The following is a 23,199-nucleotide window of genomic DNA, read 5'->3' on the forward strand; positions in this document are numbered from 1 at the left end:
CAATCCACAGAGCCCCCTACCTGCTCCTAGAAACTATTTTGCTGAGTTATTTAGTAATAAAATTGACAACTTAAATGAACACATGGATGTTTACAAACATATGAAATATACAGATAAACAGAATACGTAAGCTTTTAAACAATAAAATCTGAAAAAAAGAAATTTAAAAAATTAAACAAGTGTGAAAAAAAACAACAACACAGGAACAGAAAGATTTACAAGCATCTTCTATCATAGAGCAATTAATTCCAATATTAAAAAAAAAACATTTTTCTGGGATACATATATAATCTTGATATCTAAACCAAAGAAACAAACATAAACCAAATAAACATAATAAACATCAATGCAAAATGTAGCTTTGGTTTAATGTTAGAAAAATGGCAAGCATGATAGACCATATTAATAAAAACAATGTCACATGATTATGTCAAAAGATGTAGAAAAGGCTATTGATAAAATACAACACTCATTTCTAATAACACTAAAAAAGAAGAGGAATAAATGGACTTTTCCTTTCTATGGTAAATAATGTCTAAGAGTCAGTATAATATGTGAAGGAAATAAATTGGAGACCTTTCCAATAAGATAATCAATAAAGGCAAGGATATCTACTATCCATACTTCTGTTTAATAAAGTGCTAGAAATTATCTGTAGCAATAATAAAAGAAAAATAAATTAAAGGAGTAATCATATGAAAAGAGGAAACAACATCTCTGAAAATGATATGGTGTACTTAGAAACCATTAAAAAGTCAACAAAATGTAATTGAAATAATGAATTCAGGAAATTTCTGGAATAGAAAAAATATTCACATAAACCATCAGCATTTCTATACGTTCAAGACAAAAATCAACAGAAATAAAGAAACTGCATTCAAAATAGAGAATGTTTTATTACATATGTGGAAATGCATGTCTTATTTGGTTTTGAATTTAGAATTTTTAAATTTCCTTAAAAATATATGAAAGGGTGGCTCAGTGAATTGAGAGACAGGCTTAGAGATAGAATAGCCTGGGTTCAAATCTTGCCTCAGATACTTCCTAGCTGTGTGACCCTGGGAAAGTCACTTAATCCAAATTGTCCACCCCTTACTGCTCTTCTGCCTTGGAACCCAATACATAGTACTGATTCTTTTTTTTTTTTTTAAACCCTTACATTTGGTCTTAGAATCAATACTAGGTATTTGAACCCAGGATCTCCTGTCTCTGGGCCTGGCTCTCAATCCACTGAGCCACCCAGCTGCACTCCCATAGTACTGCTACTTAAAAAGGGAAGGTGAGGTTTTAAAAAAAAAAACATATATAGTAGACCTTTAATGACTTCCAATAAATATATATATATGTATATATAATGTATATAACATATGCATGTATGATATACATATGTAATTTATATTGATTAGATTGATGGATCACTCCTTGCTTAAAAAAAAATCTAGCAGAATAACATCATAAAATGAAAGTTCAGCCTTTATTGGCATAAAGGTTTGTTTTTTTAAGACTATAAAGATGTATATTTCCATTTCCTGAAGATACTTCTGAAATATGGTGAGAAAATACAGTTATTTAGAGTTAGAGAATTGGTCCATCTACTAAACCTGAAACTTGATGACGTGGTCAAGCCATTTCCCCTTGATAAGCTTTCCATCTCCTCATCTAATGAGAGAATTCTTGGTTTCTGCTGAAGGTCCCTTTCAACTCTGAATTTGATAATCTTTAAATAGTTCTTTAAACTAGTGAATTCTAGAATTAAATATTTAAGTTAACTCTTTGGTAGGCTTTCTTGCTGATAGCTATGGTTTGAATTAGCAATAAATAAACCTGAATAATAAAAGCCACAGTGACAACAAAGGCATTATATGTAATTAATCTGAGTGAAAACCCTTCTGGAAAATTCTTTATGTTTCTTTATGAGAAATGGTCTTCTAGATAACAAGGTTAGAAATTGAGATGTGACGGCAAGGCTTGGTATCAAGCTGCAATATCATTGTCATCAAAAATGTTTTCAAGGCTCCACAGTTCTGGCATATTATTTTAATGCGTCATAAGAAATGACAAATAGGATGACTACAAAAAAACCTGGAAAGAGTTATATGATGTGATGCAAAGTTAAGTGAGAAGAACCAGAACAATGTTGTACACAGTAACAACAATAATGCATGATGATCAACTGCGAATGTCAGCTATTACTGACAAGGACAATTACAGGGGATTCTTTAAAAAAAGAATTTTTATTTTAGAAACATTTTTCCAAGGTTACATGATTCATGTTCTCTTCCTCCCCTCTACCCTCCTCCCTCTCAGAGCTGACAAGCAATTCTACTGGGTTATACATTTATTATCACTCATGACTTATTTCCATATTATTCATTTTTAATAGAGTAATCTTTTAAAATCTAAACCACAAATCATATACCCACATAACCTGTAGCAGTCCACACCTATCTAGGGACAAGGGAAACACAATGTAAAGATTGTCTTAGAAGAGAGCATGCTCAGTCTTGCGCATGGCTAGGAAAGCCTCTGACCCTTGACCCCAGCTTCCCCCAGGTTAGGGGGGAAAACAGGTTTCTTTGTGTTCACCTGGCTAAGAGAAACCACACCTATACCTTGTCATTAACCAATGATAATCATCCCCCCTATGTATTGTGTATATTTGCATATCAAAGAGATTAAATACAGGGCCACAGCAAGCTCCGCCTTCTCTTCCTCTCTTGGATCTTAGCTCTCACTGATGTCTGTCCTTGCTGCTGGCCAAGCTCCATCTTTAATTCCTTTCCTTCTCTATCTCTCTCACCGGGGACCTGGCTTTTGGCCAGGCACTCTCTTTTCTCTATCATGTCTCCAACCTGTGTGGTATTAATTGTGGATCTCAGGATGGATCATGCCTCTGCAACATCCTAACGATCGGGGTTATGCTGTGGCCCTAAATATAATCAATAAGGCCTGGTTTATGACTCATTTCTGCCACCTCATATCTATAACTTGGCTCCACCATGCCCCTTGGGGTATCCAAAACTTCTATCCTTTTTCTATCTTCCTACCTTGAAGCTTCTCGCAGGTTCGGGGAGCCTCACCTGGCGCCCATGTGGGCTCTTAACCCTTTATTTCACACAGCCGGGGCCGGATACGTCTCATGACCCGAGGGAAATTAAGGCAGTGGCTGGTCGTGTGTGGAGTCTGAGGAAGTTTGCCAGTCTTTTGGTCTGAGAACGGTAAGTCTTCCTCTGCTGGAGGTGGGGTGATTGGTTCCTCTCAAACCTGTTCGACTCTTAATGTCATTGATTGACAGGGGAGGAAGTAAGGTCTCAAAAGCTAAACTACTTGAGACAAAGATTAGAAAAATTTCAGAATGAGGGAAACCAAGGAAGGCAAACAATTGAACACATGGTCAGTCAGAGTATGATTCGAATTGTTTTACCTTTCCAAACTTCTAGTTCTGGGGAACTTCTAGTTCTGGGGAACTTCTAGTTCTGGGGAGAAAGCAATTTCGCAAACACAGGAAAGAAAGCCACAGGCTTCAGCACAAAGCAGGAACAGGTAGGAGCTGGCCAGGGAGATACTAATTTAAATGCTCAGAGATTTCCTCTCCTTTTCAAACTATCTCTGCGGGGGAGTGACATTCCCCTCCCCCACCACCGGGGCCACTGGTACAATGCTATGCTGTGACCACCTCTCCCCCACCTTGATCTCCTGAGGTTAAGCTCGCAGATCCAGACTTTTAAACAAATACTAAAAAACGTGAGGCAAAGTCTGAGGTGGGGGAGGAGTGGGAGAATCTAACCCAGGGAAACTGCACCACAGCGATTGGTAGCTGGCGGCTGGGTCTGACTTTAGCAAAGGATTTCTGAAGCCGTGAAGGCTGTAACCCCACCCCCAACCTCTCACTGACAGGATTTCGGTAACTTAGGAAATCTCCTCTATCTAAAATAGGCAGATAGAAAATGCTTCTCCAACAGGAATTAGGATTTAATTTGGGAAGCTGCAAGGTTAATTCACAAAGGCCTGAGAAGGCTTCTATACAAATGCAAATGGGGCACTATGTTAATCAAGTTCTTTTAGCCAAAGTATGAAAGGCTAGAAAAAACCTAACAAGGCAGAAGCTACTGCAAATATAAGTTTATTGCAAAGGAGTTCTTTACTTAAGCACTGTTTGTTTCAAAAATTCTGCAGGGAACAAGCTAATCTTCACAGGAAAATTCCTGTGCCTTTTCAGAAGTTGACTGACTCAGATGAATTTGAAAGGCTTAGCAAGAAATGGTTGCTTTGACTCAAACAAAGCAGGGCACTTTTAGTATCAGAATCAATTGGCAACAGAGATAATTTCTGAAAACTTTTTCTAATAAAACCACAGGTCTCAGCAAAATTAATAAATCGAGGTAATAATCCCAAATTACTTTAAAAAAGCCTAATTTGAAAAGATATGTTGGGATTCTGTAGCCAAACAGCAGATTTTTTTTTTTTAAAAGCAAGCCTCTACACTCTTTTAGCATATCAAAAGGGTCCTAGAAAATCCTTTGTTTGAGGTCCGGCCAGGTGAAGGCAGGCTTTTGTTGAAGGAAAAATCTGACTTTAAGAGGGTAAAGTGAATTTTAAAAAACTCAAATCTCTCTAATTTGGGTTGGACAAGGCAAAATTATAAAGGAATGTCTGCTTATATTTCTTGATAGAGGAAGTTAAAAGGATAAGAATCTTTCTCTGACTTTTATGATATGCTACAGAATATCAGGACTAGAAATGTTTTATCTGCAATGGAATTTTGGCATAAATTATGAGGCAGTTAAAGTGCAAACAGAAATTTTAAGGTCTGGGCTTAGATATAAAGCTGCATAGATTTTTTTTCTCTCTCTCAACCACGTGGCTTACCTGAGCCATGTGGAAGGCAGCATCCCGGCAAGTTTTTATCACAAACGCTATAATTGGCTAGAAGGAAAATTTATTACTAAGATATGCCAAGCATGAATTGAAATATGATTTAAAGGAATTTCTAATGCTTTCTAATTTTAACTATGGAGGAATTGCAACCTGTATGCGGTTCAGAAACTTTTTATGAAGCATATTAATGCATCTGTATCCAGAAAGCAAATGATTTATAACTAGAATAGCTTCAACCATGGAAAACTAAGACGCATGCTCAGCAGAGTGGAAGCATGGTTAGAAGGATTCAATCTGTTTACCAGTGGTTAATTATTAAAGTTATCAAGCAATTTGTTAATCAGTACAGTGATTTATTAATGATTTGAAATGGGCAATACTGCCATTTATTCCACTTATAGATATTGAAGCTGATCATGATAGTAAAGTGAGACCTATAATAATAATGCAAATTCAAAGGTTACTGGCACAATATGATCTATTTTTGCAGTGAAGGTTTGCAGAATTGGCAGATGAAGGTAATAATCCTAGTCACAGTATCAAGATCCTTCTAGTTATGAAGTTAACTGTAATAGTTCAGAAATACTAACTCCTGTGCAACTGTTTGATAATGTTGTGCACACTTTTACAGCATAAGACAATACTATAATTTTAATGATTGCACAATGTGAATTTTTTTCAAAAACCAAAAATTGTGTACAGACAGACAAATGCTTAAGATAACAGCACACATGGGTGAAATCATACATGATTTAAGGTATGATGATTTTATGATTATGGATTTGAAAAGGCAAATGTTTAAGCATCTATGCATGTTGGTTTGCAAAGGCACACACAAATAGCTGCAAAACTGCTTGCTTTGAGCGCACAGCTGCTAGCATTCTTTGCTCTAGCAGAGGGCCAAATCTATTGTACATCTATATCCTGTACAAGCAAGTGATATTGCTTATCAATGCAAACTGTTGTGGATTAATTTCACCCCTGATAGATATCTACTGCATATTTTGGAGCAAAGGATGCATTTCAACATGCTCCTGGCATAAAGGTTGAACTGTGAGAAGTGATAGGAGGTACTTACTCTCCTGGTTTATGGGTTTAAGCTCAAATGAAGAAGTGAGCAAAGTGATTACAGATCTTGTAAATAATTGTGCACAATCGTCTATTACAAACAGCTTGGGATAGCAGTGCTTTTAACAGCAATGCATGGGCTGAGTTGGATAGCTCATGGCTTAAATGCAAGCTATGGTAAATAGAGCTCAAAGGAATTCATGAGTCCCAAGGTTCAAAAACTGAAGGTATATATGTTCTGTCACTTTCTAACTCTACAAGACCCAATGAGGCTTTCATTTGGGGTCAAGATTTTCTGTCTATTTTCTCAGACATGTGAAGTCCATGGAGGATGACCAAGAGCATCTGATGGCAAGAAAATCTGCCCAGAAGAAGGACAGATGGTAGAGGTGTCTGGCACAGGACACCAGAAAAGCAGCACATGCACATGTAAAAGCAATAACACGGCCTTATAGGCAGGTTTAACACACTATCCACACAAATGTAGTTGTATGAAAAGCAATTTACATGCAGAAGAATATCGTTAAATCACTGACAGATATTCTGTTCTATGGATATATGGGTATTTGTTATAAGATCTAACTTTATTACAAGACTGAAAATTTCGAATGCTATTGGTACAATGTGTAACTTACAATTATTTTATTGGAATTGTTCCATGTTAGCCAAATTTGATCAAATATCAAAGGGTACAATTGTGAATGTTATGACACCACAATGAATGCTGTCCAATTGCAGCACAAAATGATATTACTATCCAAAATGTAATTATGATTGTGGTCTTGAAGGGTACATTATATTTGTAAACATCTATATATCTTTATTAGAATCAGACTTATCTAAAGGTCAATTTTGTTAAGCTGTGACATTTCAACTTTCATAATAAAAAAGGGTGGATATGGTATCACTAGGAATCTATCTCTTCTACATCTCAGAAGGTATATAAGTTACAGCTATACAATAATCAGTATTGAATGTAATGATAAAGATTACATTGTATGATATACCTGAATTGGGTTGAATATCAACAAGATATTAATACTGTAAGGGACCCAAGGGGATGATAACGTTGGGTCAAGGTCTTGTTTGTATGTTCACAGATAATGAAAACATCTGGTCACCCACGTCATGCTTCATGCCAGCTGACACAGACCAGGAAGAGAAGCAGACAGATGCTGTTGACATCAGCTATCTACATGCCAGCCACAGTCCAGACACGCTGGAAGGACACTTCTCTGGTGACTAATATCACTCCAGAACAATGACATTACACTATTAGAGACATTTGCTAGTAGGCTATTGATGGACACTTGTCATGCTGACATCCATTGATATGTGGTACCCAGAACAACATCAAGGGTGTTAACTCAGAAGGACTAAACCGCACTTGTGTCTGTCTAAGACACCAGATATATCCCACACTCCAAAGACTTTACTATGGGATTGAAATGAATTAGCTACAATTGTTTAGCTACTAATGTATACCTTGTATTGTGTATATGATACTGTCAAAAGGAATTTATTTTGTATGCATTGTAAATCTACCACTTGTATTGTAAGAAATGCTGTTATCAACAAGGGTATAGACATTGGTATGACTCTCCAAAGAGTAGGAGATGGGCAACTTTCATTCATAGCATAGATCTGACACCTCTGACAACAAAAATGCGGTGCTAAGCAGAAGATGCTGCACAGGCATGTTTAATGAACAGATGATACTGATGTTACTCTCAAGAAGGGATGAGAGATCAGGCAAAATGCACTATGAAATCTTTAATCAGGGACCTGAGTTATTGTAAAAGATCACTGACATCCAGTCAAAAATTATGTTCCTGACAATACCTGGATGGACATTACGGGCTGACTACCATAGGTGTAGTTAAGTGTTAATACCATTGTTAACCATTACTCCTGATACTCTGTCTTTGTGGGTAATATCTTGTTAGGAACAATTTCTTGCTCTATCCCAACAGTCCCAGAATTCAGATGGCCTCTGGATTCGGGGTCTATTGGCTTCCCTTTCATATACTGGAAGACGTTCTGGTATATGGAAGTAAGACCTCAGGAGCAAACTGAGGACTCTGGGTTTGACAATTTCTGTGGACGCGCAGTCATTGTCTCTCCTAGGTGGAACAAATTATTTTTACACAAATACATGGAGCAAGGGCAAAGTATAATCTAAGTTTCTCTTTGTTGGAGTATGTATTGAAAATATGACACAATAGGCACAGATAAGCTCGTAGAAAAAGCACATTGAATATTATACATTGACAACTAGGAATGAAAAAGCTATGTCAAATTCTATAGGTACAAGAAACTGTAGAAATTGTTTCTACATGAAAAAAAAACTTAAGCTTCTATTTACCGAAATATTGGTTTGGTAGAATGAATTTTGCAAATATTGGTAATGTTATATGCTTGGTTATCATATTGATGGGTTTATTTATACAAGCAGAGGTTTAAATAAGGATGATATAAGAAATATGCAGTCAGAACTTGAAATATTACTTCATTATCATCATCATGGTTATTTAAGCTACAAATCAGAATGTAAAGTATATGGGAATATTGGTATTTGTTAAAAATTTCACAATAATTGTATTATTGTTTTGCAAGGCCTTTAATGGTGCAAAATTATGTTCATAAACAAGGCGATTTTGGTCAATTTAGATTAGGAATTAGAAATCATTTGGAATGTAAGTTCTAATATTACACATTGACTCAGTTTCAAAGATACCACATAAACAGTGAGCCAAGAGTCTAGAATTTTGCATTAATTTTGGGATCAGGTTCCCAGGATCACTTTCTAAGATCATTTGATATATTATATACATGATCCTCCAGAATTGTTCAGAGAGGATGTTTTTCTTTGAAGGCATCTCTCCCAACACACAAACAAAAAGAAAATGGAGAAGAATCTTATAGATATCAGTATATTCATTTGAGAGAACACTTTTGATTCATTTTCAAGTATTCAACTTTGATTTTTCTGTTGCACAATTGTTGCCAGAATTTTAAGTACAAGGAAAGTACTGTTGATGCTCTGATCCAGGATCACAAAGGTGCAAATCAGAACACCTGAGAGTCTGAGACTACGAGAACATGACAATATTGGTTAATTTTCAGATGACTATTCTGGAGAGTGATGTCTGATTGCATGAAAGGGGAATCATAATGAACATATCATTATGGACCAGATAGCCATGGCCACCCACCAACATATGAAATGGATGTTTAAGTTTGGGGATGCAGAGACATGGTGTACTGATGCTCTCAGTCATTGGATGTCCTGGCATTGAACTACCAACCGGTTTCCTACGTGGCAGGCATCTGGCAGTGAGCATGAATAGATCCCTAAGATGCAGTATCAGTACGTGAGAAAGGAAGGATTCATCCTTCGTCTCCAGAGATAGTAATTTTGCTAACTGTTGAAAAGACTGACAACTTCTGATAGTCCAGACTGTGAAGGGTGACATGTTTGATTAGTGCACCTGTCATGTGAGCCACCGAATTCCTACCTCATTGAACCAGGATCAGCAGAGGGGAAATTAGGTTTCTTTGTGTTCACCTGGCTAAGAGAAACCACACCTATACTTTGTCATTAACCAATGATAATCATCCCCCCTATGTATTGTGTATATTTGCATATCAAAGAGATTAAATATAGGGCCACAGCAAGCTCTGCCTTCTCTTCCTCTCTTGGATCTTAGCTCTCACTGATGTCTGTCCTTGCTTTAATTCCTTTCCTTCTCTATCTCTCTCACCGGGGGCCTGGCTTTCGGCCAGGCACTCTCTTTTCTCTATCATGTCTCCGACCTTTGTGGTATTAATTGTGGATCTCAGGATGGATCGTGCCTCTGCAACATCCTAACGATCGGGGTTATGCTGTGGCCCTAAATATAATCAATAAGGCCTGGTTTATGACTCATTTCTGCCACCTCATATCTATAACTTGGCTCCACCATGCCCCTCGGGGTATCCAAAACTTCTATCCTTTTTCTATCTTCCTACCTTAAGGCTTCTTGCGGGTTCGGGGAGCCTCATAACCAAGTGATAAATCATACGTTTTTCTTCTGCATTTCTACTCCAACAGTTCTTTCTCTAGATGTGGATAGCATTCTTTCTCATAAATCAGTCACGATTGTCCTGGATCATTACATTGCTACTAGTAGCAAAATCTATTACATTTGATTCTCCCATAATGTTTCAGTTACTATGTATAATGTTTTACAGGTTCTGCTCATTTCACTCAACATCAGTCCATATTGTAGGTCTTTCCAGTTCTTATAGTAATCAAATGGTTTATCATCTCATAGTACCTCATATTCCATAGCCATCATATACCACAATTTGTTTAGCCATTCCCCAATCAAGGGTCAATTCATTTTCCATTTTTTTGCCACCACAAAACAGATCTTTTCCCTAGAAGTGGTATTCCTGGATCAAAAGGCATGCCTTCTAGAATGGTTGAATCAAATCACAACTCCACCAGCAATATGCCCCAGTTTTACCACATCCCCTCCAACATTTACTATTTTCCTTTACTATCACATTGGACAATCTGCCAGGTATGAGGTAGTTTTGATTTGAATTTCTATAATGAGGAGGAATTTAGAACACTTTTCCATGATTATCGACAGTTTTGATTTCTTCATCTGAAAACTGCCTACTCCTATCCCTTGACCATTTGTCAATTGGAGAATGGCTGGATTTCTTATAAATTTTATTTAGTTCCTCATTTATTACAGAAATTAGGCCTTTGTCAAAGATATTTGTTATAATTTTATTTCCAGTTGGTTGCTTCCTTTCTAATTTTGGTTGAATTGGTTTTGCTTGTAGAAAAACTTTTAAATTTAATATACTCAAAGTTATTCATTTTACATCTTGTAATGTTCTCAGTCTCTTGCTTGGTCATAAATTCTTCCCTTCATCATACATCTGATAGGAATACTATTTTATGTTCACCTAATTTACTTATAATATCACTCTTTATATTTAAGTTGCATACCTATTTTGAATTTATCTTGATGTGAAATATCGATCCAAAACTAATTTTTGCCATACAGTTTTCCAGTTTTTGTCAAATACTGAGTTCTTATCCATAAATCTAGGATCTTTGGATTTATTGAACACTAGATTGCTGAGGTCAATTACCCCTAATCTATTCCATTGATCCACCCCTTCTATCTCTTAGCCAGTATCATATTGTTTTGATGATCACAACTTTATAGTACTATTGAAGACCTGTTACTGTGAGGTCACCATTCTTCACTTTTTTTTTCATTAATTCCCTTCTTGATCTTTTGTTCTTCCTGATGAACTTTGTTGTTATTTTGTCTAATTCTATTTTTAAAAAAAGCTTTTTGGTAGTTTGAGAGTATAGCACTGAATAATTAATTTAGGTAGGATTGTAATTTTTATTATATTAACTCTTCCTACCCATGAGCAAATAATGTTTTTCCAGTTATTTAGATCTAGTTTTAATTCTGTGAAGAGTGTTTGTGTTTGTCTTGGCATATAGATTCCCAAATATTTTATATAGAGTGATTTTAAATGGAGTTTCTAATTTTTGCTGCTGAATTTTGTTGGAGACATATAAAAATGCTGATGATTTATGTGGGTTTATTTTGTATCTTGCAACTTGGCTAAAATTATTGATTATTTCCATTAGCTTTTTAGTTTATATTATAGATTTCCCTAAGTATACCATCTTATCATCTGCAAAGAGATAAAGTTTCTGAAAGATGTAGACCCCTGCCATCCGCATTTTTCCCATTCCTCACCCCAATTAGATGATCCCCTCTAAAAGGCTTTTACTGTATATTTAATGTGTGTACTTATTATTCATTTGAGCAGTTTATTTTTCTCATTGCCTACTTTAATCCCTTCAATTTCTTTTTCTTCTCTAATTGGAACCACTACCATTTCCAGCACAATATTAAATAATAATGTTGATAATTCCAAGGGACTATTGATGAAAAAAAGGATATACCAAAGGAAGGAATGGATTTTAAATGCAGATGGAAATATCATTCATCACTTTATTTCCTCCACAAATTTTTCTCTTACACAAGCAATATATATCTTGTCTTACAACATGATAAATAGGGGAAATATATATTATGTGATAATATATATGCAATGTATATAATATTACCTGCCTTCTTGGGTAGCGGAAGGGGGATAAAAGTATTAGATTTTTCAATATAACTATTATGAAAATTTGTTTCTCTTAGATATGTATTATTTTTTCTGTTATGTATATTTTTTTAATCTAGGCTTTAAAAAAGGTTTTCATGAGGGATAGTTAGATAGCTCAGTGGATAGACAGTCAGGCCTGAAGATAGAAGTTCCTGGGTTCAAATTTGACCTCAGACACTTTCTAGCTGTGGGACCATAGGCAAGTCACTTAATACCAACTGCTTAGCTTTATTGTTCTTCTGTCTTGGAACTGATATTTAGTATAGATTCCAAGACAGAAGGAAATGGTTTAAAAAGAAAATGTTTTCATAAGCACAAGATATCCCCCCCCCCCCAAAATTTTTTTTTTGGTTTACACAGGCAATAAAACCCTGCTGCCTCCTCCTTCATTCTCTGTGTCCTTGACATAGAAAACATTTTTAAAAGGTTCAAATGAATAATAAGTACACACATTAAATATAGTATACACATTAAATATAGAGTAAAAGCTTTTTAGAGTGGATCATTAATTGGGATGAGGAATGGTAAAAATGAGGATGATAGAACTCTACATCTGGCAGAAACTTGGTAGCAGGTAGAATGTTAAGACTTATTTGATCATAGAGAACCCCCTCATAGCACGATGAGTAGCATCCAGTATTTATGATGTAGTTTCTAGAACCAGCTATAAATCCTTATAAGGATTCCTGACATTGTACAACTTCATATCAATTTCTTTGGACCTAAAATCATAAGTTTTTGTTTGTTTTTCCCCCAGGAAATCATATTAAAATGTACCAATGCTTAGGGAATCCTGGATGAGATTTTAACTAGTTGGCCTCCAACTAAAAGATCAAGATAGTTATTGGAAGGAGAAGGGAAGTAAAAGAGGATGTAACTAAAGACAAATCTGTTCTATTCCATAATTTGGACTTGTGGTAGGATTTATCAGGTTTAAAATGCTCCTTGGGAGAGTACAAAGAGGTAGTAGTAAGCTAAATACACAAATATACAGAGTTACCCCTCCTTTTCCCCAACCTGGCATGCATTTATTTTCAAGTGAATTCAAAAAATAGGAAAAAGGAAGTTCTTCAAAGTTTCTCTTCCCATTAAGGACCACAAATTCTAGCCCCCCTGTTCTGATAATCTGACCTCCCCCTTTCAACCCACATAGCAGCCATAGTCTAACTAGAATCCTGTCTTCATGGAAAGGAGTATTTGATTTGATATCAGAAGACTGGGTTAGATTCTAGCTCAGCTATCACAGTTAGCAAGTCCATTCCCTATTTAGGAGCCTCTTCCCCCCCCCCCCCCTCCCCATAAATGAGAAAGGTTTGACTAGATAGCTTGTTCCCTAAGTTCCTCTCCAAATCTGGTATTCTATGATCTCAACTCAATTTCAAATCTAGCGTTCTTCAATTCGAATCTCCAATTCAAATTGAATATTTATTAATTGTCTACAGGATACAAAGTATGGTGTTCTAAGACCAAGAGACTAGATGATAGAAGGGTCCTGACCCAAAAACCTATAGATGGTGAGAGGGGATGTGATATATACATAAATGAAGAAGAAAAATTTCAAAAAATTTAAGACCAGAAAGAAAAAAAAACAAATAAAATGCTATGTGAAGTACATTTCTGGCTCTTCTAGTTTTTACTACTTCTCAACTAGGAATTCTGACTATTAATGCCTTAATTTCTTAACAAGTAAATGTGGGCAAGCCACTGTTTGTGGTTCAATTTTATCCTATGATAATGAAAATTTCTGAGGTTCCTTATAGTTGACATTCTATATTTCTACAGATATTTAAATAAATCTAAATATTGAATTTCTTAAGATTGTTTATATTAGGAATTCAAATAGACACCATGACTTTACTACTTTTTGGGGAAACCACAAGATCTGGAAGTCAAGAGTAGGAGAATTCAAATCTAGGTTCTTTAAATTATTTGGGGGGAATCATTTAATGTTTAAGACTAAGAGGCTTAAAATGGATGACCATTAAGATCTCATCTAGTTCTAAATCTAGGATCCCATGATATGTTAAAGTAGAAAAGTTATATATGGACCTTGAGAGACAACTTCTTACAATTAAGGCTCAGTGACAGCTCAGTTATTAGGATTTCCCTCCATATGGCTATCTTGAATTTAATTCCTACATTAAGGTCTCCATTCCCTTTTCAAGTTCTTCATTGCTGATTTTTAAGATCTTTCCCTAAGCTTTTTCAATATTTCTTATGAAGACAGTGACTTCAAACTGGGCAAATGTGTCCAAGGTTCTCTCTCATTCTCTATCTCTGAAGAAAATTAATATTTAATTAATTCTATAGGAACTAAGGGTTTAAATGTCAAACACAGTAATTTCTATTTGGTCATAGAGGTAATAAAAGAGTCACTAGATTTCAGGGAGAAGGACATGACAACATTTACACTAGAAGAATTTGAGGAATATGATTATTATTTTTAAGTACTATATATGAAGTTCTGTACCAAGGAAGGGGAATTAGTTGTGTACTATTTGGTTCCAGGGGTGTAAAAATAGACTCAAATCCAGGACTTCAATCCCCAGAAATCCTTGCTCCTCTTCCCCAGAATGCTCTCTAATCTCACTGAATTCTCACCTGGGCCGAGAGCGAGATGCGGTATTTAAACCTGGTTGTGAATAGGCTCGGGCTCTTTTGGAATTCCCTTTTTGGAGCAGACGCGTCTCTTTCATGATGTGAGGTTATCTTGTCTAGGCCTCTCTGGCCTAGGCATGTGTTTTCTTATTCTGTATTTTCTTTAATCCTTAACCTTTAATAAACCTCATAAAAATATAATACTCCTTGCAGAGAGAAACTAATTTCTACCTGCCTCAGTTTCCTTAAATTTTAACTGTTACAGGGGTCAGTGCCAGGAATAAGTTATAGAAGTTCTTGGTTATTGATAGATACTATTTACTATATTAAGGAAAGGTTCAATTATAACTCTTCTTTTTTAGTTTTTGTTTTTAATAAAAATGGGTGTCATATTTTGTCAACAGCCTTTTATGCTATTATATTATTGATATAATCATGACTTTTGTTGTTATTAATGTTATTACCATGTTCTATTATGTTAACTGTTTTTAATACTGAACTAACTCTATATTTCTCGTAGAAATCCAACCCGATCACCGTATATAATCTCTTAAAAATTTGTTTTATTATCTTTGCTAATATATTTGCATTGATATTAAATCTGTTATTAGGGTTTAAACAATGATACATGTATAACCCAGTGGAATTGCTTGACAGCTCCAGGAGTGGGGAGGGAAGAGGGTGGGAAAAATCATGAATCATATAACCTTGGAAAAATATTCAAAATGAATAAATTAACTAAAGATATTAAGTCTGGCAAGACTATTGGTCTAAATTTTTCTTTCATTTTGTCTCTTTTTGGTATCAAGATCATATTTATATCACAGGAAAATTTTGGAAGCATCCCTTCCTTTTCTATTTTTTTTGCAGTTCATTTAATATTAGAATTAATTGCCCTTTGATAGAAGTTCCTTATAAATCCATCTGGTCCTGGGTTGGTTTTTGTTATATGTTTTCATCTCTCCTTATTCCCTCTAGTCATTTGGTAATAATTGAAAAAAGTGATAATCTTCTATACTCTAATCTGATCATACCTAGCTGGACAACAACTCTAGGGTGTGCATTTTAGGAAAGACTTTGGACATCTGAGGCAGTGCCAGAAGATGGCAACCAAGATACTAACAACGAACATTTAAGTGCTTACTATACAAGCAGGGAACAGTTTTTACCATTCATGTCAATAGATGTATTGTCATGTCAATAGATCCCTGTGTGGACTGCATGTCTCCCAGGATCATTTGCTTGTTGGACATTTCAAATTAGAAATCCATTAAGCATCTCAAACACAACCTTATAAAAATAAAGCTGATTTTCTTTCCTGCAAAACCCTATTTTCTTTTAAACTACATTGCCTAGTCACCCAAATACCACCCTAGTTCAGGTCAGGTAATAAGCATTTATTAAATTTTTCCAATCTGTCAGGTACTATTATAAGGTATTATAGAAAGGAAAATCCAGGCCCTATCCTCAAGGACTTTACATTCCAATAGAGCAAGACAATAATATATTAAGGGGAACTGAAAAGTGGGCATAGGAGAACAAAATAGTGAACTCTTGAGAGAATCTGAGCCAACAGAGGAATGAAGATTCCAGGGGGCAGTGGGATGGCTCAGTGGATTGAGAGTCAGGTCCATAGATGGGAGGTCCTAGGTTCAAATCTGAACTCACACACTTCTTAGCTGTCTGTGACCTGGGCAAGTCACTTAACCCCCATTGCCTCTTTTAACAAACTGGAGGTTTCCAAGACAAACTCACCAAGAAGAGGGTAGCAAGGGCAGAAGACTGTTCCAAGGCAACACAAACCTGCCCAACTTAGAAACTGTTCAATCCATCAGTTGTCTAAGAGTCCAACTAATATCCCCTTAAATTTTGGTTCTTTTTAAGTTTGATTTGCTTGTGACTATTCTCTTTTGAGTACTAACCTTTTTCTTAATCCTACCCACTCTCAATCCCTTCTTACTTTCTATTGTTTTTGAGAAGGGATCTTAGAATACAATATCCTAAAAGGCAAAAAAAACCCCATAGGTTTACCCAGAAAAACTGAGTTTAAACCTATATGAAAAAAATTGATACCAAAGTATGATCAATATCTGATACTCATTTCTTCCAAGTTATTTCTCCATGTTTTCATTCTTCTCCTCACCCCAATTATGAGAAATAAAAAGTTCCATCCCCTTCATACTCCTTTCTATATTAGTGTATTGCTTTTACACTCTTTTCTCTTTTCCCCTTTCAAAGGCTTAGAACAAAACAATTTACCTGTATCACCTCTGTTTTCCTCATTTAACTCTAAATATCCTTTGAAGAGATTTTGAAGAAGTTTTAAAGGGAGGTTTATTTCTTCTAATCCTATTAGAATGAAAGCACTATATCATCACACAGCTCCTTCTAATTGCTCAAATAAATTTGTCTTTCTAGTTTTCTTTTGATTCAGATCCCTATTTCAAAGTTCCTACTCAGTTTTGTACTTTTCATTGGAAATGCTTGAAAATCCACTCTCCATCTTTCTGTGGGATTCTTATTACCTTTGCAGGTTGTTATTTTTACATTTTAAACTTCTTTCTTTTACTTTATAATGTATTTGATTCCCAATATCTCCTCTCATTTCTTTAAAAAAATTTATTTTTAATTTAGAATATTTTTCCATGGTTACATGATTCATGATCCCCTCCCCTTGCTTTATTCCTTCTCCCTCCCAAATCCCAATGCTGTTCCACAGGGTTTGTAAACCTCAAAATTTCTTAGACTTATAAATGTTGGAAATTTCACCATTGGGAAATTTCATACTTGAAAAATTTCCTATTGATAGTGGGTCTTGACTATTGGAATGTGAACCCCATTGGCATGGGAGGTTCCTTCTCTTTCCTTCTTAAGATTACTTTAGGACAGAAACCTTTTGCTGAACAATGGAAAGGACTTTGACCTATGCTTAAGCATAGAACAGGAATTTCTTTGAGTCATGATTGATTTTAGAATTGATACAATGGAGATACTTGGAATCAATCTCCATCCTATTCAGTCCTAACAGGATTGAGTAAGGGCTGCAGCCTAGATCAAAATTTAATTATTCCAATCTCTACCCTACTCAGGTTAACAGGATTTAGAAAGGGCTGTAGCAAAGGATCAAAGATTTAATTATTTGAAAATATGACCTTCAACAGACATGTGCAAAGCCAGACCTCTGGGCGGTCCTGGGTTAAGCTAGAGCCTCCATTGGCACAGGGAAATTGATGGACAGGTGATTGGTAGATGTGAGAACTGAGGGGAGGGAACTTGGGGATGGTTTCCTTAAGGATAGGGGGGTCAGAAGACTCAAGGTGGTGGTTGAGAAGTTGGTCGGTGTGGTTGGTGTGTGCTCTGGGAAGCTTGCTCTGAAGGAAGCTGAAGATGGGGGCCTCTGGGACTGTTTCTCCATTTTGGTCACGTGAATAATAGGGACTGATCTCTTTTCTTTGCCTCAGCTATCTAAGGGCTTGGGCCTTTTGGCCCAGCCTAAACAGAAGGGGTATTTAAGCCCTATTCTCTTCTCTCCCCTTTCTCTCTCCCTCTCTCTCTCTATCTCTAATTCCTTTCTTCCTCATATTGTAATTAAACTCCATAAAAGATTGACTGCTGACTTAAGTTTTCATTTAGGAATTACATAGCTGAATTCCTTGGCGACCTTAAATTAATATATATCAGTCTTTTAAAAGTGATTTCCTTGTCACATTGTGGCTGACCACACGGGAGTCTAAAGAATCCTCTCAATAAACTTTTGAAATTCCTTGCCTTTTTACTATACCGTCTCACACTTAGTCCCTTCTTTAAAAAAAAAAAAACTTGGCTTAAAGACACAGCTGCTAGAACACGTGAGTATAAAAACTTTTTTTTTCTCTTCTCTTTTCTCCTTAAGTTAAATTGGAATCAGCAGTTTTTTCTTTTTCTTCCCTTTAATCTTAAGGGACAGCTGGGTAGGTCAGCGGATTGAGAGCCAGCCCTAGAGACAGAAGGTCCTGGGTTCAAATCGGACCTCGGATACTTCCCAGCTGTGTGACTCTGATAGACAGAAAACAGCTGTTTTAAATCTCAGCAACAGGACTCTAAAGTCCTGGCTGGAAGAGCTGTTTCTAAATATCCTTTCCCTTAAGGAACAACTTCCTGGATTAGAAAAAAAAAAAAACCCTGTGGAAAGTTTGTTGCTTTGCCCTGCTCCCCACGTGTTTTGTGAAATTACAAAATATATATATATAAAAATGAGTACTACATTCTTTGACAATTATATGGCAGCTGAAGAAGTAGGGGCATTGAGGAATGCAGGATACCTCCAAATTTTTATATTAATAGGTACTGTCATTTTTGTAATCCTCAATACTATATTTAGAGATGATAAAATAAGAAAAATTGAGGATAAAATGTAAGCCCAATTAGAAGATCTAAAAAGTTTCTTACAGGATCAATTGGCAAACAACCACTCTACCAGAAACAGACCTGTTTCTGAACCTTTGAATGAGGAAATTTCCTTCCCTGAAATAGAGATGGAAAACCCCCAATCAATTCTTCTTCCTCATCTATCTCCTTATCAAAGGCTAAAGGTCCAATTTCAGAGGTATGCTGATAATTTTAATAGTGGCTCTGTGGGTAAAAAAAATGCGCACAAGTTTAATCTGCATTATTAACATTTTCTCCACCACTTAATTAAATCTAGGCTATCAATAAAACAACAAATTAAGCTCTGATTTGTCATTTGCTGATTTAGGAGGTATACCTGCTCAACAGAAAATTAAATGATGGGTTCTTGTGCCTGTATTTCCCTGATTTCTAACTTTATCCTCACTAGCCAAAATATCAGTCATTGTGCATCACTTCCCAGATACAGAATTTCCTAAACCTCATACAAGAGGCAGTGATTGGAATTGTTCTTGAGCCCTGTTACCTTCCAGCCTCCCTACTCCCACATGCCTATTGGTGATATTTCTGTGGCAGACTCTCTGCTCTTTTTTTGTCTGAGAGCACTTCCTTTAGAGACCTGCTTTGAAGCTGCTACCAAGATAATGCTGCACAAAAAAAGCTTTTGAATCAGAACTGTTTTCAAATTTTGGCTTTGCTGCTTACCTGGGTGACATTTGGTAAATAACAGCATTTAGAAGGGCTTTAAGGTTTGAATCTCATTTGATATAAGTAAATAACTTCTCTGGGTCTTGGTTCCTCCTAAGTAAAATAAAGGGAAGCATAGTAATGTGGGCATGGAGTGGGGTGGGGGCTTTATTAGATAATCTCTAAGATCTCTTGCAGGTCTAAATCCTCCTTCAGGGCTTTATTATAAAGGAAGTCTGTTCCTTGAAACATGTTATGTTTCAACTTACTGGTGCATCTGCCTACCCCAAATCTCTTTTCATTCCAATACATCCTCTATTCAGACACCAATGAGATTTTCCTAAAGTGCACATGCAATTATGTTATATATAAATGTCATTACATAGAGAAAGAAAGAGACATTTTAGAAAATTTATCTGGATGAGATCTCATAAGCTAAGGGTTTCAAACTCCCAAATCCAGGAAAAATAGGTACCATTCAATTACCCTGCAGACTCACATATAAAAATCTCTGGCCGTTGTCAGCTTATGGAGCTGATTGCTGGTTGACCTGTTGCCATGACAACTGCTAATGATCCAACTAAATGACTAGCAATGCTTGAAGGTTTTGGGGTAAAGGGCTCTCTAGCAGGTTTTCACTTTCTCATCCCTGTTTGAGACTGTTGGATTTCTAAACCCTATTGCTCTCCATGAGACCCTGAATCATCCAGGGCCCCTGGGAAACATTAATCTTTAGGGAGGCTATGAGCCACCCAACAGTAGTTTCCACTGGAAGTCTTACTTAGAAAGAGAGAGACAGGTAACAAAGGCTCAGAGATAGAGAGATAGTTCAGAACATTTATTACAATGAGATCTCATAGGCTAAAGACTGAGTGGTAGGTAGGACCATCCTCTAGCTGGGATAGACAAAGGAGCAATTTTTATTTCCCAGCTTATTTTAGGGTTCAATATTTACTAAGTGCTTACTGATTACCAAACATCAAACCCTCTCCACCCTTCAAATTTCTATATTAATATAGAGGGTACTATCATCTTTCCAATCCCTCAAGGTCATTAAAATCTTCACTATATTTCAGCCCTTATACTGAATCTGTTGTCAAAGTCTAACATAATCCAAAGATTTCAGCTTTTCAATATCCTTATCCCTTATCTGATACTTCTACCCTTATCCTCTCACTCTTGGACTATCTCAATAGCTTACTGGTGCATCTGCCTGACCCAAATCTCTCTTCATTCCAATACATCCTCCATTCAGACACCAATGGGATTTTCCTAAAGTGCACATCCAATCATGTCATTCTCTCAATAAACTCCAGTGGCTCCCTATTGCCTCCAGAAATTAAATACAAATTCCTTGTTTGGTCAGAGCTCCATCCTACCTTACCAATCTTCTATTTTATTTCCTGCCAGGTTCTCTTTGATCCAGTGATACTGGCCTCCTGGCTGTTCCAAGAATAAGACATTCCATCTCTTGACTGCCAGCATTTTCTCTGATAGTTTCCTAAGTCTTTTCCTCTTTTAATTATTTCTGATTTATCCTGTATATAGCATGTTTGAATATATTTGTTTGCTTATTGTCTCCCTCAATTGATGGCTGAGCAGAACCAGGAGAAAATGAGACAATTAATAAAGCATACTACATAAAAATATTGTAAATAATAACAAATTTGAAAGATTTAAAAATTTTAATCAATAAAATAATCAATCACAATTTTAGAAAACATGCTGCTCAAATCTTCACATAGAGGCAATTGACTAAAAAATGCAGATTAAGCCATGTATTTTTGAAAATGGCCAATCTAGAAATTTGTTTTGCTTAGCTACATATATTTGTTACAATGGTTTTGCTTTTCTTTTGGTTCTTCAAAGAATAAGGAGAGATAGAGATAGTTATTTAAAAAAGAGAACAAGAAGGCCAGAATGAATCACAGGTAATGTAATATTTATTGGGAAAGGAAATAGGATTGGAAAAATGGGGATAATGGGAGGTTAGAGGAGTGTGGAGGAGTTAAGGGGAGAGAGGGAATATTGCTTGGTGAAACAAGGGAGGGAGATGCCCCCTGCTGAGAGGACACAGCAGGGGTCTGATAAGGACTATTTGCCCTGGAATGACTGAATTGAAGTTCAGCTCCCTCTATGACTAGAAATGATAGTCCACATATCTGACTGCGTATTCAAATAATATAAAGCTTAACAACTAGTTGGGATTGGAGGTTTTTTTTCAGCTTCAGACCTGAGGCCAGGCCCCAGAGGCTGGCGGAGAGTTTGTCCCACTCCCGTCTACTCTCGTTGTTCTAATTCAGAATCTTAGCAGTACACAGAAAGCAACAAGGTCTGACCTTCAGAGATGAATGGATCTGAATCTTTGGGCTGAACCAAGAAGAGGCAGCACACCACACCAGACCGGGCTGAACAAGCTCCTTCCTCCTCCAACACCCAGAAGCAAGTCCCCCATGGCAGGAAGGAAGTGCTAGTCACAAGACCCAACTGCCACACCCAGCAGGAAGGAAGTGCTAGTCACAAGACCCAAGTGCCACTCCCAGTTGGCCCCTTCCCCCACAAACTGTCAGTCTTGTTTCCTTTCCACAGTAAGAAGGAAAAACAATTACATGTTGAATTAATCATATACTTAAAAGAAAGCTCTTTATAATAGAGACATAGTTTCATTAATATTATTCTGTTCTGCATTATACAAAAATGTTAATTCTATTTGGTGTTTAAGTTCAGAATAAAAGGAAAGTAAGATTTAAAAAAGAAAAACCTAAGTCTAAAACTCTTCTGAACATAATTTAAACTTTGAGAGTAATTTAAATATTTAGGATTTTGTAGTACTGACAAGTCCATGAGGACATCCAAGGCCCTTTGATGCAAAAGCAGTCAGAAAAGACATATTTGCAGATCTGCCTCAGACCTTTGGCAAGGACCAGACTTGACCTTGCAGGTCTAACAAATGATGTCTTAAGGACACCTGGCTTTCTTAACTGGCTCAGTACATCTTAACTAATTATCACAGACTTGAGCTATAGATTAAGGACAGAATGACCTTCTACATATAAACTCTATCCTGGTACCCCTGTACTATTTTTCTTTTTAATATAAAAACCCTAACTTTCCATCTTGGAATCAATACTGTGTATTGGTTCCAAGGCAGAAGAATGGTAAGGGCTAGGCAATGGGAGTTAAGTGACTTGCCCAGGGTCACACAGCTGGGATGTGTCTAAGGCCAGATTTGAACCTAGGACCTCCCCTCTCTAGGCCTGGCTCTCAATCCACTGAGCTACCCAGCTGACCCATCCCTGTACTCTTAAGAAATTTCTTTGTCAATGATAAGACTAAAAGAAGTCCTTGAAGATTAGTATTTGATGAATGTATGTACTCATT

General features: G+C 36.4%; 1 protein-coding gene across 8 annotated transcripts in view; it reads right to left on the reverse strand.

Annotated features, from left to right (window-relative positions):
* GAS7 (growth arrest specific 7) overlaps window positions 1-23,199 on the reverse strand; it is a 337,244-nt gene that overhangs the window by 141,152 nt on the left and 172,893 nt on the right. Inside the window, exon 1 of one of the 8 annotated variants that reach the window (XM_056817432.1) lies at window positions 22,158-22,469. The exons of 6 other annotated variants lie outside the window; for them this stretch is intronic. The gene's annotated coding sequence lies outside the window, so the exon portion shown is untranslated. Of the gene's footprint in view, window positions 1-22,157; window positions 22,470-23,199 lie in introns of those variants that run through there. One more of the 8 variants, XM_056817435.1, reaches the window with a different exon arrangement.

Source organism: Monodelphis domestica, chromosome 2 (genome assembly GCF_027887165.1).
Source record: "Monodelphis domestica isolate mMonDom1 chromosome 2, mMonDom1.pri, whole genome shotgun sequence".
In the NCBI taxonomy this organism is placed as follows: Eukaryota; Metazoa; Chordata; class Mammalia; order Didelphimorphia; family Didelphidae; genus Monodelphis; species Monodelphis domestica.